This window comes from Pyxicephalus adspersus, chromosome 5 (assembly GCF_032062135.1).
Source record: "Pyxicephalus adspersus chromosome 5, UCB_Pads_2.0, whole genome shotgun sequence".
NCBI classification, from domain to species: Eukaryota; Metazoa; Chordata; class Amphibia; order Anura; family Pyxicephalidae; genus Pyxicephalus; species Pyxicephalus adspersus.
The window spans coordinates 138,469,646-138,486,915 of record NC_092862.1 but is presented as its reverse complement, the minus strand read 5'-3'; the positions used below and the strand labels follow the sequence as shown (position 1 = coordinate 138,486,915).

General features: G+C 39.1%; 1 protein-coding gene across 9 annotated transcripts in view; it reads right to left on the bottom strand.

Annotated features, from left to right (window-relative positions):
* The window catches only part of DYNC1I1 (dynein cytoplasmic 1 intermediate chain 1), a 237,304-nt gene that overhangs the window by 211,282 nt on the left and 8,752 nt on the right, over positions 1–17,270 (bottom strand). For 6 of the 9 annotated variants that reach the window (XM_072412905.1, XM_072412903.1, XM_072412913.1 and 3 more), the window contains exons 2-4: positions 8,336–10,629; positions 8,083–8,152; positions 3,589–3,637 (exon numbers count right to left, since the gene is read on the bottom strand). The gene's annotated coding sequence lies outside the window, so the exon portion shown is untranslated. Of the gene's footprint in view, positions 1–3,588; positions 4,055–8,082; positions 8,153–8,335; positions 10,630–17,270 lie in introns of those variants that run through there. The other 3 variants (XM_072412907.1, XM_072412908.1, XM_072412906.1) reach the window with 3 other exon arrangements.

The following is a 17,270-nucleotide window of genomic DNA, read 5'->3' as shown; positions in this document are numbered from 1 at the left end:
TGGGTTTTGATTGCCCGTAGTCAGCAGAATGTAGGAGCAAACCAAATAGGATGAGGAGGACCATTCCAGTGAGTCGGGGCAGCCCTAGAAAAGTCTTGAAGCCGTGCATGTGATGAGGTTATGAGTGAGAAAGTCATTACTAGGTCATTGGAGAAGCGAAGAGAGTGGCTAGAGGAGTATTTTTTTTACCAGGTCAGAAAAGTAAGTAGGACAAGAACTGTGGAGAGATTTGAAGGCAAAGCACAGGAGCTTGAATTAGATTCTATGGGAAAATAGAAGCCAATGAAGAGAACTACAAAGAGATGCAGCAGGAGAGGAGTGGTGAGAAGGCTGTGTATTAGGTAGGTAGGTAGGTGGGTAGGTAGGTGGGAAGGATGAATGAGTCTGGCTGCAGCATTCATATTAGATTGTAGAGGAGATAGTCGGGTTAGTGAAATACCAGAGAGGAGAAGGTTACAGTAGTCCAGACGAGAGATGATAAGAGCGTGTACAAGGAGTTTGGTGGTCTCTGGGGACAGGTAGGGGCGGATTTTGAAGATGTTAAGCAAGTGAAAGAACCTGGAAATGTTCTGAAAATGGGGGGGGGGGGGGTAAATGTAGATTTGCTGGTATGCATGGGATCATTGTCCTGTTGCATTATTTAGTTTCTGTCAAGCTTGAGCTGTCACACTGTTGGCCTCACATTTAACTCTACAGGTCCTGTGGCTGCAAAACATGCCCAAATCATCAGACCTTTAATTTTTTGCTGAACAGTTGTTATGAGGTGTTAGTGTTGATATGTCTATACAAAGGACATTGTTCCAAAAGTCGTGGTTCATTCAGATGTAACTGTATAAGCCCTACTTGTTTAGTGTTTTTCCAATTCTACTGTCATGAACTTTAACACTTAGCATGCTGAGACCTGTAACTACTGAGATGGAGCTGTTGGGTTTTTATGCAATTTCTCTGAGCATTGTGTAATCTGACTTTGGTTGTATTTGCAAGGATGTTCACTCCTGGGAAGATTCCTGGCTGTCTTTAGTGTTTTCCACTGAACTTCAGATTGTTTGGAGGTGAAGTTTTTAACCCTTCTCAGATTGATAGGCATTTGCTTCTCTAAGGTCATTGATGATGTCTTTCCTCCTTGACATTGTGTTAACACACACCGTAGTACGCCAGATCAGCAAAATGCCAGAAGTCTGCTTTTCACACTAAATTAATTTTTAAATTAGGGATGTTGGGTTAGCAACACTTAACTGCTACTTACCCTCTTATTTCCATTGATTGTGGGAACAGTGTAACTCTTTCACACAAAGTTTCTGCATTTTGACATAGTCTTTGATAAATATTATCATGGTGCTTAGGACCAGATGATTTTTGTTATGTCTGTATTTGCAAAACCTTACAATGGAAAAAGGGCATATTTTCTTTATTTCATTACTGTATATGCATATGTAAAAAATTTGAAATTTGTATGTTTTTCGGACCATTATTTAGTAACCTCCTATTGTGTGATATATATATATCTGTCTGTCATTCGAAACCTATTTAATGTACAGCAATATGTTGGCGCTATATAAATCAAGTTTATTAATAATATTAATATCAACTGCATACTTCATTTGTGTGCAATTCTTCCCTTCAGCCAGCAGGTGTCATAGTTGCAGTATTTGCATGCAGGGAAAACTCAGTAAGCAATACAAAAAAGGAACTTTATTGCAGAAGGGACAGACAGGGGAAGCCAGAATTTCCAGGTATCCTAGCTGCATGTGCAGTTTAGCAATTTTGACAATTCCATAGTGCAATCGGGCAGGTAGGAATGCTTATCATGGAAGGGACATTACCCATCCCTTTCTGCAATAAAGCCCTGTTCACAAATTTTAGTTCCTTCTTAACTCAATAAGAATTAATGAGAGCTTGGTAGACTTTAAGAAATAATTTAAGTGATCTATTAAGCAGTATCTCGCCTAATTGGGAACAAGTGAGTATAAGTTTGGGTCGGTGGGGGTGCTAGGAAGACTCTATAATATAAGTACATACAGCCCAACAGTGCACTCACTTGTTGCATTACTAACACCACGTAAATAAAGTTTCCAGATCACTACTGGGTATTTTAAGCTCAAAAAAAACTTTTGCCCATTTTACAGTCTAAACTAATCACATTTCAGGTGCATTAAAGAAAAAGGTGTAGGAGTCCTACAATTTGTTCTCTTTACTAGGTGATGCCAGTGTTGTGTTGGCTCACTATTCTGCTTGTTGGAGAGAAAGCTGAAAGTTGAGGGATCTTGCTGTTTCTGTTTGAATAATTCTGTAGATTGGTGCTTCTCCTAATTTCTGCTACTACTTATTCTTTCATCATTCAGCCATAAGACCACCAGTTATAAATAAGGTAGCTCTGACATGAGGATGCAAAGCCCTGCCTCTTCCAAGATGCCTAACTCAATATAAAGACACTGCAGAAGAAGGCATTGCAAGTTAGTCATTTAGTAATTAGGGGGGGGGGGACTTGCTGAATGGAGCCTACAATCTATAATGTTGACCAGAACCTTAGATTTTCTGACCACAGCTTCCAGAGACCAGGAGAGGGAAAAGGAGCACAATAGCCAATCAGCTGTGCTGCAATGTTCATGTGTCAATAAGGAACCTACTGATAGGAGAGAAGAGTGAAATAAAGATGAACTCCACAATATTTGGCTTCTTCTTTTACATAACTGCAAAGAAAAGCCTGGGCTCTCCTAACAGCCAGACATGGATGAGCTGTGTATATTGGCTGTGTCAGGGTTACCACTTTTGTAATATTTTGTTGCTGCCTGTGTGACCTTTGATAAGAATGGATTTGCAGTAGTCACTGAGGGAAATCTCAAAATGGCCATTCTAACACTTTCCCCCTAATTCAAAATATAAAAACAAACAACGGCTTGGGTTACACTTTAGATAGTTATTAATATAAAACTATACATTAGACAAGAAGAAAAAGCTCCAAGCAAGTGTTGCAAACACTCACACAGGGGCCTTTGTGAACTAATCTTATAAACCGACTTCTTGACCACAAAACCTACAAATGCTGAAGTTCAGTGACACATAACAAATGAAAGCTTAAGAAAAGAAGCAGAACAGTTCAGACATAATGACATTCTAGGAAAGCACATCCATTAAGTGTTTCCTCTAGCGATGTGTCTGTACAATGGCAATATATTACATGAAAATGGCTGCAATCCCAGGAATCTAAAATTAGCTGGAACAAAGAAATGAGAGAATCGGTACAGCACTTGTTATCTGTCTGAAGAACACAATGTTCCCTAACAATTTCTCAGGTAGACAAAGTTCCTTCTACAAAACATGTAAACTGTAATGTATTTAGCTGCCACTAGGTGGCTGTACTTTGCTATACATCCATACAATGTAAAAACCAACAAACATCATATTGAACAATATGTAGACCAACCTCCAAACTGAGTTTTCAGCAAAGCATATACCTAAAGGGGAACTATACTGAAAAATTAGATATTGTTGGCATTATTGGCAGGTAAGTTATTTTATTGCCTATCACTTTTGAAATAGAAAATATAGTATTTTTTTTTTTTTAGTACAGTCACCCCTCATCCTTACCTGGTCCTTTTTTCAGGTTAAGGATATTCAGTCCTCTTGATTGGAGGAGCTGTAATAATGGAAGGAGCACATAAGTTAATTCATTCCTAGAAAATAGGTATGCCAAGATAGTACACTGAACTGTGAATGTGCATTATAGAAAGAAATCTGCAGCCTTTTTTCTTGTTTCAGTGGCGGTGCACAAAGCCTGCTCCATTAACACCTGGTTATATTTGGTGTGAAGAATCCTGAGTGTCCTGCAAAAAGCCCTGACCTCAACTCTACTGAACACCTTTGGGATGAACTGGAATGCTGATTGTGAGTCCTTTATCCAACATCAGCACTTTGACTCAGAAATTCACTTTTGGTAGAATAGAAATCCTACAGCTACACTAAAATCTTGCAGAAAGCCTTTACAATGAAGTGGAGGCTGTTTTAGCTGTAAAGACGTTAACTCCATGTTAATATAATAGTTTTGGAATTACTATTATAATAATAATAATAATAATAATAAACAGGATTTATATAGCCCCAACATATTACGCAGTGCTGTACATTAAATAGGGGTTGCAAATGACAGACAGATGCAGACAGTGACACAGGAGGAGGAGAGGACCCTGCCCTGAAGAGCTTACAATCTAGGAGGTGGGGGAAGTAACACACAAAAGGAGGGGGAGTTATTTAAATTTGATAAATTTTAACAAGCATATGATAAATTTTAACAAGCATATTACACATTAGTGCTTAAGACAAACATTAAAAACACATTAAAACAACTAACCAACAATTGTGTTTAGTTTTCCTGACTGACCTAAATGAAGGAAGACATTGATTGCTATGCTCTGCCATTAAATCCCTACACAGTTCCTACACAGTTCTTCTTCTTTCTGACCTGAGAGAAAAATACTCCCCTAGCCACTCTCTTCGCTCCTCCAATGACCTACTAATGACTTCCTCACTCAAACCCTCATCACATGCACGGCTCCAAGACTTTTCTAGAGCTGCCCCGACTCTCTGGAATGGTCTTCCTCATCCTATTCAGCTTGCTCCTACTTTCTGCTCATTTAAAAGAGAACTCAAAACTCATCTTTTCAAACTTCCCTACCCGTCTTCTTCTGTATTTTAAAACCCTCACTACTTCCCACCACTACATATCTCCCCTCCTATTGTGTGAGACTTCCCCCACCTGCTAGATTGTAAGCTCTTCAGGCCAGGGTCCTCTCCTCCTCCTGTGTCACTGTCTGTATCTGTTTGTCATTTGTAACCCCTATTTAATGTACAGCGCTACGTAATATGTTGGTGCTTTATAAATAAATATATATGGTGCTCCCACTATAATAATAATAATAATATTGCTATGGCATCCTAAGCCCTTAATTCATACCACTAAATTTGTACAAACCTATAAAGTGTTCAATGTGCTGTATTTGATTGTTTTAATTTTTGATCAGCATATGGATTGGTAGAATAAAGCTTCTTAATGTGTAATTACATAACGTGTGTTGATGATATCGACATGCACAGTACAAGATGTTAGTGCACTAGCATGGGAGTGGGAACCAGTTCCAGGAGCCTAAAACTAAAATTGTTGCCAAATGTCCTAGATCTTGGTAGACCTTTTAGCATTTGGGACACTGACCCACAGTGTCCATGTCATACAAACTGTAATACAGGATCCATGACACTAGGTGGCAGTACCTGACAGCTAGGTGCTAGATGTAGGAATGAGCAGCAAATATTTGACATGGTGAACTTTGCCTCAAACATTCAGTTTCAAGGTCGAATATAGAATAAAATCAAACCTGCAATAACAAAAATTGACTGTGGGAGAAATCCAACTTTTTTTTTAGTTCAAGGTCCCATCAGTGTAAATGCATCATGATATAAATGCACTGAACACTGTGGGCTATGCAACCACAATGCAAGAATGATTCTATTCATGGTAGAATAATCTATTACTAGTAGAATATTCCTACTGATAAAATATTCCACTAACAGTACAATACTTTTACAGGTAGAATAGTAGTTTTCCTACATACAGACCCCAGCCATTCTGTAATTAGAGCTATAGAATGTATTGAACCTATTATTTACCCTTTTAATGCAATTGACTCAAAAGTCGAACTGAATCAAATCTAGGGCAAATTGGGCAATCAAATCAAATTGAATTTCTACAAATTAAACCGTCGCTAGCTAGGTGATAAAATGCTTTCCAGAAGGGCTTAGACACTACAGAACAAATAATATGTTCTTCACCCTCCCATAATCATCACCCTCCTAAATATTTTAAATTGTGACAACTATGATTTTAAGAGAAGTCTGTAAAGTGTTGTAAAACTGTAATGTGCATAGGTATAGCTCAGACAGCGGTAGGGGGACCAAATATTGGGGGACCAGCTAAGGATGGTACATGGAGGAGGCATTAACAATCGGGGACAATAGATAGCAGCATCAGCATAATTCCATCCATCTATTAAAGGGATTCCATAAAACTCTGGTTCTAGATCACATTTATAAAAATAAAGACACCACAGATATTAGTTCACACCACTGATTCCTGCATGATACACAAATCATATGCAACCAATAGCCACTGTACATGCCAGCCAGGCAGTTGACATTTTATGAAAGAAATCCCATATTAATGTACAGCGCTGCGTAATATGTTGGCGCTATATAAATCCTGTTTATTATTATTAATAATAATGATAATAATATAAAAGAGATCTGCAAGCAGCCTTCATATAAAGACCTTGGAATTTTGCAAAATAAAAATATGCTGATTGCTTGGATAAGCAAATTATTAACATGTTTTAAGTAGTTAGAATTCATGAGCTATAAACTAATATTTATTGTGTTTAGTGTAATGATATTATTATTAATAATATTATTGCTTCAGCAAGTTGTTTTGCTTTTCTGTGATGTGTAATTCACGAAGTGTCCAGGAGGTGTCTCTGCACATTGACTTGTCTGTTCTATTTATAAACAGCACATTTAGGTTTTTTTATGACCTTTTACCTACTTAGCTTTTCACACTGAGAGCTGTGTGAGCAAAACAAGGAACCACAAAATCCTCTGTGAGTGCTAGACCTTCCCCTTCCGAAATCAGCCATCCTGCTGCAATCAACGACCATATGTGTTGCATAGAACATGATAATGGCTTAATATCTATACATATCTACAAAGCACTTTTTTGCTCAATTTTAATACTCAAATTACTGTTTTAACATCAGAAGGGATGCTTTAAAAATGTGCTGGGGGATATATTTTTGGCAGAAAGGAGCCACATTTTGGCATAATGTAAATCCTGTGTGCATGCAGATATACTCCAGCAATGGCTGTCTAAGGCTATGTTCACACTGGCAATGAGGTTGCGGTTATGGCGTCCTCATGCCAGTGAACTGCTGGGGAGACGCTACAAGTGGCCTCTACACATGGCAGCCTTATATGAATGGGGGCAGCAGAAAGTGGTACAGTACTGCCTAATAGTGCCAGCAGACCCTGGTTGTGAGCAAGTAAACTAGCGCTGTAGTGCGAGTGACCAAATGGCTAGCAAGTCACTGGGGGCTGCACGGGATCGCTCGATCCCAAGGAAGTCTGAACCAGTCCTAATGGCCAATGAAGTGATATGATCCTGGCACAAGGGGCAGAAATTATAGCGATAACAATCAAACATCAAGGGGCAGCTATGAACTGTCAGCATTTATTACAATATTTATTATTGTAAATTATAATTTTTTTGAGAAAATTCATTCAGCAAAAATTGCAAATACCAGTATACGAAAATTGCATCTTGATGAATTTTTTTCACGGTAGTATTGGTGTTTTCAGGATGACTGCACACTCAAAGACATATTTTAGTTACACTCATGTGACCTCATCATTCAACTTGAAGTTCAAATGTGTGTTTCAGCTAAGTAGGTAAGAGGTCATGGTGAAGCTGAATGAACTCTCAGGCAAAGTAAATGCTTGAGGTGGGGGAAGCCTCCAGTGCTTTCCCCATATCCCCGGCCTCATTGACGGCCATGGGAGGCTTGTTAGTGATTCTTTTGTGATTATCTGAGATCCACAGAAGGCAGGGACAACTAAAGACTAATAAACAAGCCAATCATCATCAGTGACTACTAGTGTAAATATAATAAAATATATATTAATATAATGATTTGCAGAGTATATCCTCTAAATTATAAGGTGCAAATACTCCCTAACCCCCCTAGCATTCTAACTCTGTCCGTGTTTTCATGCAAAAGGCATTACATTTCTTTGCATGGATATTTATTTTACATTGTAGGCTTATAATTCTTAGGTATAACTCACAGAAATATGTCCAATATTTAATTAAATTATTAAATTTGATTATAAACTTTAAATAAAAAAACACAAAAATCTGTTTAAAAAAAACAGTGAAACTTAATATATCTTTATATAATTTAAAGATTTCTTTGTATTGAACCCAATACAAAATGATTTGAATTTCCCACCGTGCCTCCCGCCCGCACCAACGCATGCACCGACCTCAGTAGGAAACCCGGGAAAGTCACTGCACACGCCAGGAGAAGATTGAAGGAGGACACCGCCTGAGGACCTGCAAGAACGAGAAGGACGCCGGGGGATGCCAAAGAAACAAGGTAAGTAGGTTTTCTAGTGTTTTTTAGCAACTCGGGCTTAGTGCGACTCGGGATTACTGTTTTTTGCACGGAAGATCCACCCCGGGATTACCGTTTGGGGGGGTTAAAGCAAAACTGAAAAAAAAAAACATTACACTTACCTCTAATTCAGCAAATCCCTTGAATGCGATGCAGCTTTCTTCAATCTGGTCCTGGAATTCTTCTTTGTCTCGGCGTGGAGGAAGCTCCAGGCGCCATCTTGGGCCTTCTTCCTTCATCTGGGTATGTCACCTGAGTTTAGGTCCGCTTTAAATCACTGAACACAATACTTCTCAGCACCAGCTACACCTGGGTAGATCTTCTATTTAACAATTAATTCAATAATCCAGCAGAGTGGAGATATCAGCACAGGAGAAATAGAGTATCATAGAAACAAGTACAAAGTTAGGATAAACCATTGAACTCCTATGTTGCTAGAACATTCTGGACACTAAAATCAATCCTGGTGGGGTTATATCGCTGCCACTGACTTTACTCCTGATGGGTTAACATTGCTGCAAATGACACCATTCATGAAAGTTTTTTTTATTGCTGCCACTACCCTGATCCTGGAAGCTTATTTTCTGCCAGTGATACCAATCCTGGGAGGAGGATCATACTGCAACCACAGACACTATTCCTCGTGGAATTAATTTTGTGGCCACTGACAAAACATGGGTGGTTAATTATGAGGCCACTAATGCCAGTTCTGGGGGGTATTATTTTGCCACTGGCATTATTTCTGGGGGGTATTATTATTGCACTCGCTGTCAATATTAAGATTTTTTTCTATCTGGTGTATCCCCATATCCTATTTATCAAAGAGAGATAGGTGTCTAAAGTCATACACTGTGAAGTGAGTGGTTAATATTGGGGCCACTAACAGCACTCCTGGTCAGGTTTATGTTGCTGCCTCTGTTACCAATCCACGAGGCATTAACTGCTGCTACTGAAATCAATTCAGGGGGTTAAAATTAATGCGTTTACTATTGCCACTGACGCCAATCCAGGGTGGAATTATTGTTGCCATTGACACCAACGTTGGTGAATATTGTTGTTGCCACTGTCAATAATCCCGGGGAATATTTATGCTGCTACTGGCACTAGTTCTGGGGGTTATTTTTGCTACCACTGGTACCAATCCTTGGGGTTATTATCGCTCCCACTGACACCAATACTGAGTGTTTTTACTACAGTCACTTTGGTGTACCTAATATTATCTAGAGCTAAGACGTAAATGTGCCACACATTGTGGAATGACATAAATGTTACTGACCATGTCCACTTTCCTGGCCATACCCAGAAGCATGGTACATAGAGAGACTGAGACGGGTACATACTCCTGACCGCTGCTTCATGTTTTATGTTACACACTCCTAACAAAGTGTTCTCTGTCAACAGTTGTTGGTAGTTGAGGGTCACTCAATGGATAATCCTTCCTTTGAGGGTAGGCTCTGTGTATATCCTAAATGTCCTATGTGCACCTATTTGGAGAAATGCCTTTGGATGTAATAACTGCATTTGACCTTGTTTTCCCTGCTACAAAAACTGATCTAATTAGGATTACTAGATCCCCAAAATGCACAGCAACTCAAATCATCCTGATAATAGTAATAAACAGCAAAGGGAATAATAAATAGGAATAGTAAAAAATTGGAAATCTTTAGATTTGTGATTGAAGAATGCTTCTAATGTCAAACAGAAAAAAGGAAAAACAAGTGCTATCTATGAACCCTCATATTAACCCACAGTCACAAAGCCTTGTACCTTTACTATAATATATATTATCAGAGATACAAATGATAGCATTTGTACCACCTATGCATCTCTCTTGTTTACTTCCCTGGTAACACAAAAACACATCTATGCTGACTGGAATGGTAAAACTTGTTGTCTTGACCTTGAAGTTCACGGTACACTGCTCTGAGGTAGCATTACATAGTCCAAGGATTAATTTCCTTTTCCAGAAAAACAACCTTTTTTTTATATGCTGACATACATACAAACTGTTATGTAGATGTGCTTCACTTTGACTGCTTGCAATAAAGGTCACAATTCACCAGAACTAAGTACAAAAGTAATGTTGGGCTTATCAACATAAAACAGCAAAAAAGGAAACTTTTTCATTTTTCACATTTCTAAAGGGGCAAAATATTTTAGTGAACAAAAAGCATTAAATTGGAAATGGATTGGAGATAGAACTGCCGGTCCCCTTAAAGAGAAACTGAAAAGTACCCAAAACTAAAAAAATACACTTATCTTCATTCCCGCAGGGCAGTCCAATCTATCCGAGGGTGTCTTCCATCGGGTCCTGCGTCATCCCAGCATCCATCTCCGAGAAAGCGCGCCGGGAGGTGCCACCTTCGCCTCTTTTTCCTGGTTCATCTTACTACATCACCCGACCCAGACGCGAGATCTGGTGACATAAGTTGGAAAATAAACTTGCTGATCTCACTGCGCATGCATTTCACGTGAAGGCTCCTTTTTGCGCATGCCCGAGATGCTTGGTCATGCGCAGGAGGAGCACTTAAGAGCCTCTTGGGATACATGATGTAGACATCCTGGGAGGCTCTGCGCTCCCATTCTCAATCACCTAGGCCATGGGTCTGCAACCTGCGGCTCTTCAGCCTCCTTGTTGTGGCTCCCTTCGGCTGCCGCGGGGAGATCTCTGATGGGGGATCCCCTTCCTCCCAAGACACTGCAGAGAAGGGGGATTCCCTATCCGGTGTTCTAATGAAAAAAATCTACTAAAAATTCATAAAAACTCTGCCTATCAAAGAAATCTACCCTGTTACACATTGCTGGAGGCTTCTAGCACCTGAACCCCAATTACTCAAGATTGGGGGGTACAGGTGAACAAACTGTGGCTAACACCCCTTAAAATTTCATCGCTAAGGCATCGTCAGAACATAAAGAACTCTGCCCATCAAAAAAATCTACCGTTACACATTGCTGGAGGCACCTGAACCCCAATTTCTCTGGAACAGGAAGGGGGTACAGGTGAACAAAATTAGAGGTGCAAGTGGGGGACACCTGTGGCTAACACCTCCTAAAAACTCCACCCATCAAAAAACCCCTACCATGTTACACATTGTTGGAGGCTTCTAGCACCTAAACCCCAATTTATCTGGAAACAGGGGTACAGGTGAAAAAAATTTGAGGTGCAAGTACGGGACACCTGTGGCTAACACCTCCTAAAAATTCATAAAAACTCTGCCTATCAAAAAAATCTACCGTTACACATTGCTGGAAGCATCTAGCATCTGAACCCCAATTTCTCTGGAACGGTGGGGAGGCGGTACAGGTGACCAAAATAGAGGTGCAAGTGGGGGACACTTATGGCTAACACCACCTACAATTGAATCGCTAAAGCATCGTCAGAAAATAAAGAACTCTGCCCATCAAAATAATCTACCCTGTTACACATTGCTGGAGGCTTCTAGCACCTGAACCCCAATTACTCAAGATTGGGGGGTACAGGTGAACAAACTGTGGCTAACACCCCTTAAAATTTCATCGCTAAGGCATCGTCAGAACATAAAGAACTCTGCCCATCAAAAAAATCTACCCTGTTACGTTAGAAGCCTCCAGCTTCTAATGTAACAGGAAGATACGTTAGAAGCTGGAGGCTTCTAGGGGCATAGTTCAGTGTTTAATTTATTTCAAAGTAGGCCTACACATGCACACTTGTTGTAACAGGTAAAATTAAAAAAATATTAAAACTTTTAAAAGTTTATAAACTGTGTTATGGTTTGTGGCTCCAGACTATTTTTCTTTATTGGAAGAGGAGGCAAAATGGCTCTTTTGATAGTAAAGGTTGCTGACCCCTGACCTAGGCGATCGAGAATTAGGGGGCGGTGCTGCACCCTTTGTTTTCTTTTTTAAAAAAAAAGGGTGTTGCACTTAAAAAAAAATTAAACAACAGAATTTTTACTTTACATAAAAGGGTTGTCTACCATTTTATGTAAGGTGAAAATTCTGAGTTTAAGTACACTTTAAGGCTGAAAATGAACCCAGGCTTTCAACCATATTTGTTCCTAGGCCATCCTTTTTTTTTTTTTTAATTGTTCACCCAAATCTGCCTGTGCCCCTTTTTCAGCAGCCCTATTTAAACTGAACTTGTGTCAGCATCCTAAAAGAACCCTCATAGTTCCCTTCCTCATACCTCCCACCCCTGTGTAGTGTCCTTTAGTGTATTGTTAGGTATTCTGATCCGTTCTGTGTAACCCATCTTCTTAGCCTCTGCAATGTCATTATGAGGAATTAAAAATATTCTCAGGAGCAAGATGGAGGACTTCACGGTTTCTGTGACCAGTCAGGAAGGACAGTGGCGGCTCAACAAAGTCATCCTTTTTTAATTTAACATTGGTTCTCATACTCTGCAGGAAATTTGTACATTATAGTGTGCAGGAAACCCTTTATATTTCATATTACTGAAATCAGGACAACCATCTCTCCTTATGTATTAATTCTAGGCAAATTTAAAAGTTGCTTTATAAAACCTCCCTCTATGCTGCTTGTCCCCCAGTTTTTAACTAACCTCTGTTATCAGCTCTCTTTTGCCACTGATGATGGCACAATAAATCACAAAATTCAGCTCCTTTGTATTGTGTCTCTTAGAACAGGAGCTACAACCCTGTAGTACCATGACTTACTGAACTGCTTTGTGACTCCACTGAGGAAATGCCCACACATAAAGCCAAGATTGACTGGACAGAAAGCAAATAACTGAACGGGGAGACCCAGAACAAAGTAGATGGAGGAGAGTAGGCTGAATCCTTGTAGTCTATCAAGCAGGAAATTCATTAAGCCTAAAATACCCGTTGCAAGTAATATACTGCTTATTCTGTAGAAGCCACAGTGTGCAAGCAAATGGGACTAATCACTTTCAGAACTATTTACACAGATCTCCAGTGCTGCTATTTAAGTAAAATGTGTTCTCCCACGGCAGCACAGTGGCTTAGTAGCTTGCACTCGTTTTTACAGTTTTAGGGTCCCATTACCCCCACTTCCCTCAAAATTGGCTTTAGACTGTGTTAACGACATATGACCATGGTATTCCTCCTATCTACCTATTGCCTGCTACTTATATGTTTACCAATTATTTTTCTGCCACATGCTTTACTAATGCTTACTGTCTGGCACTTATCTGCCTGCTGCTTACCTGCTTGTCACATACTGTCTGCCCCACTGCACAGTGCATAAGCTATATACAGTCCCACTAAACTAATAATACCTCCTGAGCTATTATTACTTGTTACAGAATCTGTCTCCCTGTTTTTTCTGTTGCCCCATTCATTCTTCCCCAAACCTTTCGTACAGGTCAATGCCAAATAGAGTTGTATCTACATTTTGTGTTAATACTTTTCATATACATCATTCCTCACCACCCACTTAAACCTAGAATATGTCTGTCATTGATAAATTTTGCATTTCGTTGATATTGGTAATGTCTGCCTATATATATGCCATTTATATCTGCCTAGGATTGGCAATATCTGCCTGCCAATTATATAAGCCTTGTATTGGTAATAGGTTCAAGTTGGTAATATATATTCATTGTTGATATTACTTGTGTGGCATTGATATCTGCTTGTCATATTATTCTCCTGCTGTTGGTAAAATCTGTACAACCTTGGAAATTAATTTATATTGGCCATATCTGCATGTCATTAGATTTTGCCTATCCCTATGAGTAAAAATCACTGTTAGTAGTTCGGGGACATGCTACCTTGGTTAGCAGCTTGGTTTCCGACTTGGGGTCACTGGACCACATCCACTACCAACCCCTCACATTTACTCACACAGATGCACTCACTCACAGATGCAAATACTAATCAAATTTAGATACTTATACTGCTTGCAATTTAAAACAGATTTCAATAAACTCAAATGCAACGCAGCATTGATTTGTGTCTTTAATATCTGCCCGCAAAAGTTTTTATTAAATTGTTTTATTATATTATATGCAATAAATAGACTTTGCATTTTGCCTACTTCAATAAACATTTGACAAAATAATGTTTTGTTTCATTTCTTGAAAACAAATGTTGGTATTTTATCTTCAATGTGGGTATATCTTGTCACAAATTTAAATAATTTGTCATGTGAAAGGAACATCTTATGATGTTTTCTTTGTGTGACATGTAGTTTACTTGCCTTTAAATATTAGACTCTTAGGTGACACTTTGTTTTTCCTTCTGTGCTACCATAATGGAAACTTCTGACATTAACATGCAGCAGAGCCAAGAACATTCCCTGAATCTGTTTCCAGAAAGAGTTAGGATGGCTCTAGAAGCGGTTGGTAACTGATACAGATTACAATAGTATTTTGTTTTCCCGTCACAGTCACATTGAAACGGTACAGGAAATATGTTCACACGCTGTACTTTTTTTTCATTGTGTCTCCTCATAAACAGCTCAACTCTGACCTCTCACCTACTTGGATAAGCAGACTGAGATCTGGCCTAGATGGGTGGATCAGCTCCTTGTAAGAACAACTACAACACAGCCTACACTCCACTCAATTTCCACACAAACACGCTTACTGTATACAGTACCAAATTATGTGTAATTTCTGTAAATAAAGCAGAACTAAATAAAAAAAAAAAATAGTAGCAGAAAGATTTTGCACTCTTTTACCAAAAACAAAATTTAATTTCCTTCAGCAGTTTGTTAAAATTTAAAACAATAAAATGTATATATTTCTTAAAAATTGTAGTATGGCTTGGTTAGCTTAACCCGTGTGTTGCGGTATTATATGTTCTATGGCAGGGGTCGGCAAACTTTTTGTACTACTAGGACATTTCAGGAGGTCAAAAAGGCACACTAGGTCAGAAGAAACAAGGTGTCCAAGGAAAGGTTTTTTCCAACCGTGACTGCAAGCGAGCAGCCTCAGTCTTCCGCTCATCCACGGTGTTGTCTCTGTACGTGTGCGCGTGCTTGGCATCGAAGTGCCTTTTGAGATTCGACTTGAAAGTGCTGTTGGTGTCGTTGCACACTAAACACAGGGCTTTGTTGCCGCATTTGACGCAGAATAATTTGTCAGTCCATTCAGGGTTTAAGACACGACATTCAGGGTCACCCTTCCAGAGACTGGTAGCTGTGCGTTGCTTCTGCTCTTTAGGCATTGTAATTGGGGTTACTGTGCGAGAACTCGATAATATCGCATGAACTGGCAATAACACAACAATTCAATTAGGCCGGATCCAACAATAAATAACTAGGGGGGCGTTAGGCTGGACTGGATTACTGGCTAGGCCATATCTGGTCTAAAGGCTGGAGTTTGCCCACCTCTGTTCTAAAGCAATGCATGCTATGTCCATTGTAGTGTTATTTATTTTGAATGGCATCCAAATGAAGCTAAATGTACGTTGGTTGTAGCATATCACAATACATATAATGTGCTTCTGTACATTTTGGTGGGCTTCAAAAAAAAGTGTACATCTATGCTTTGCTGCTGCTGTAAAACAGCCCAGTAACTCACCACAATGCATGTTGCATATGTTAGTGATTTGAAGCTCCATCCATTCTAAATGGCACCCTGACTCACGATCATTTCAAAAACCTTTTCTTATTTTGTGTTCCCATAAACAGCTCAGCACTGGAGGACCTCTCACCTACTTGGATGAGTAAACTATAGTCTGGCCTAAAAATGGTGAAATCAGCTCCTTGAAAGAACAACTACAGAACAGCATACAGTCTTTACTCATCATTTCCACAGACACACTCCAGTTCAGCAGCAAATTATGTGTGAAGACATCTGAACTTTAAAATATATATTTTTTTTCATAAACTGCATTGTGATTTAATTATGTTTAAAAATGCTGTTAGTTTTTCTGATGCTCAGCCATTCATGTAATTGCTCAACGCAGACATGAGGTGCGATGCCATGCATCCTGATGCTCCTATCATTGCTAAACAATTCAATCTTGTATGTTCCAATGTCCTTGCAGGAATGCTGCATGCACTTTTTTAGTGTGTCGTAGTGTGTTAAGCAACACAATGGTGTAACCGAGCCCTTAAGAACAAGGTAATACTGTTATATCAACAACAAAAGTCCTCAAGATTTATCCTAATGGTATAAGAGTATTTAAGATATACCCCCAGGCTCAGTTTTGAGACTGCTATTATTTTTTATCTGATTATACACAATATTGTGCCTGGGATAACTATAACTAGTTCTGTGTTTACAGATGACACAAAGCTTTGTGGTAGAGTAAAATGTTTGTAGTGTTTGACTGGACAACTACATTGCAAAAAAGATTGAATGTAGATAAGTTATGAAGTTATAGGGAAAACAGCATGCATGTATGGTGGCTGGGCCAATGTCATTATGTGCAACTATCCATATGTATATATAGAGTTCACAAGGAGATTTTCAAATCTCCAGTGCAAAACATATGGAGTTGGTAGCAAAGCATAGCAGGGTGAGGAGTAGCATGAATGCCTGACATGGTCTGAAAGCAGCTAATGGGTTGTCTGAACTCAAACCAAGAGATATATACTGCCAACATCCCTAAACTCTTGAGTACATAGAAAGGTAGGTATATTTCTGGCACTTTAAAGGCAGTTAAGTACATGTCACAAAATAGGCTCAAATATAAAAAAAACAATCTTTTATTAAACACAAGCCATAAAAACAGTGGATGGAAGTTCCATAAAAATGTTCAGTATAGCACCAAAAAATTGTGTATATCATTGAGATGTTTTATTAGAATCTGATAATCCAACGCGTTCCGCAGAATTAATCCGCTTCATCAGGGATTATACAAGACCTCAAAAGATAGAATGCACTATAATATACACAAGTAGAATAAGCCAGACTAGTAAAGATCTATACCTAGCCAAACATCAGTCATATATTTGAAGTAAGGTATCCCAATCAAATTGGTTTGGGTGCAAAAGCCTTCAGTATCAAAAATTGTACTACAATAAAGAACTGAGAGAAGAGATAGGCTTCTACAAAGGCACCATAGGTTTACAATAATTATGTATAAAAAACAGAAAAAAGGTTTAGTGCGTCCAAACCAAGTGGGGGGGTTTGACCAGTGGCAG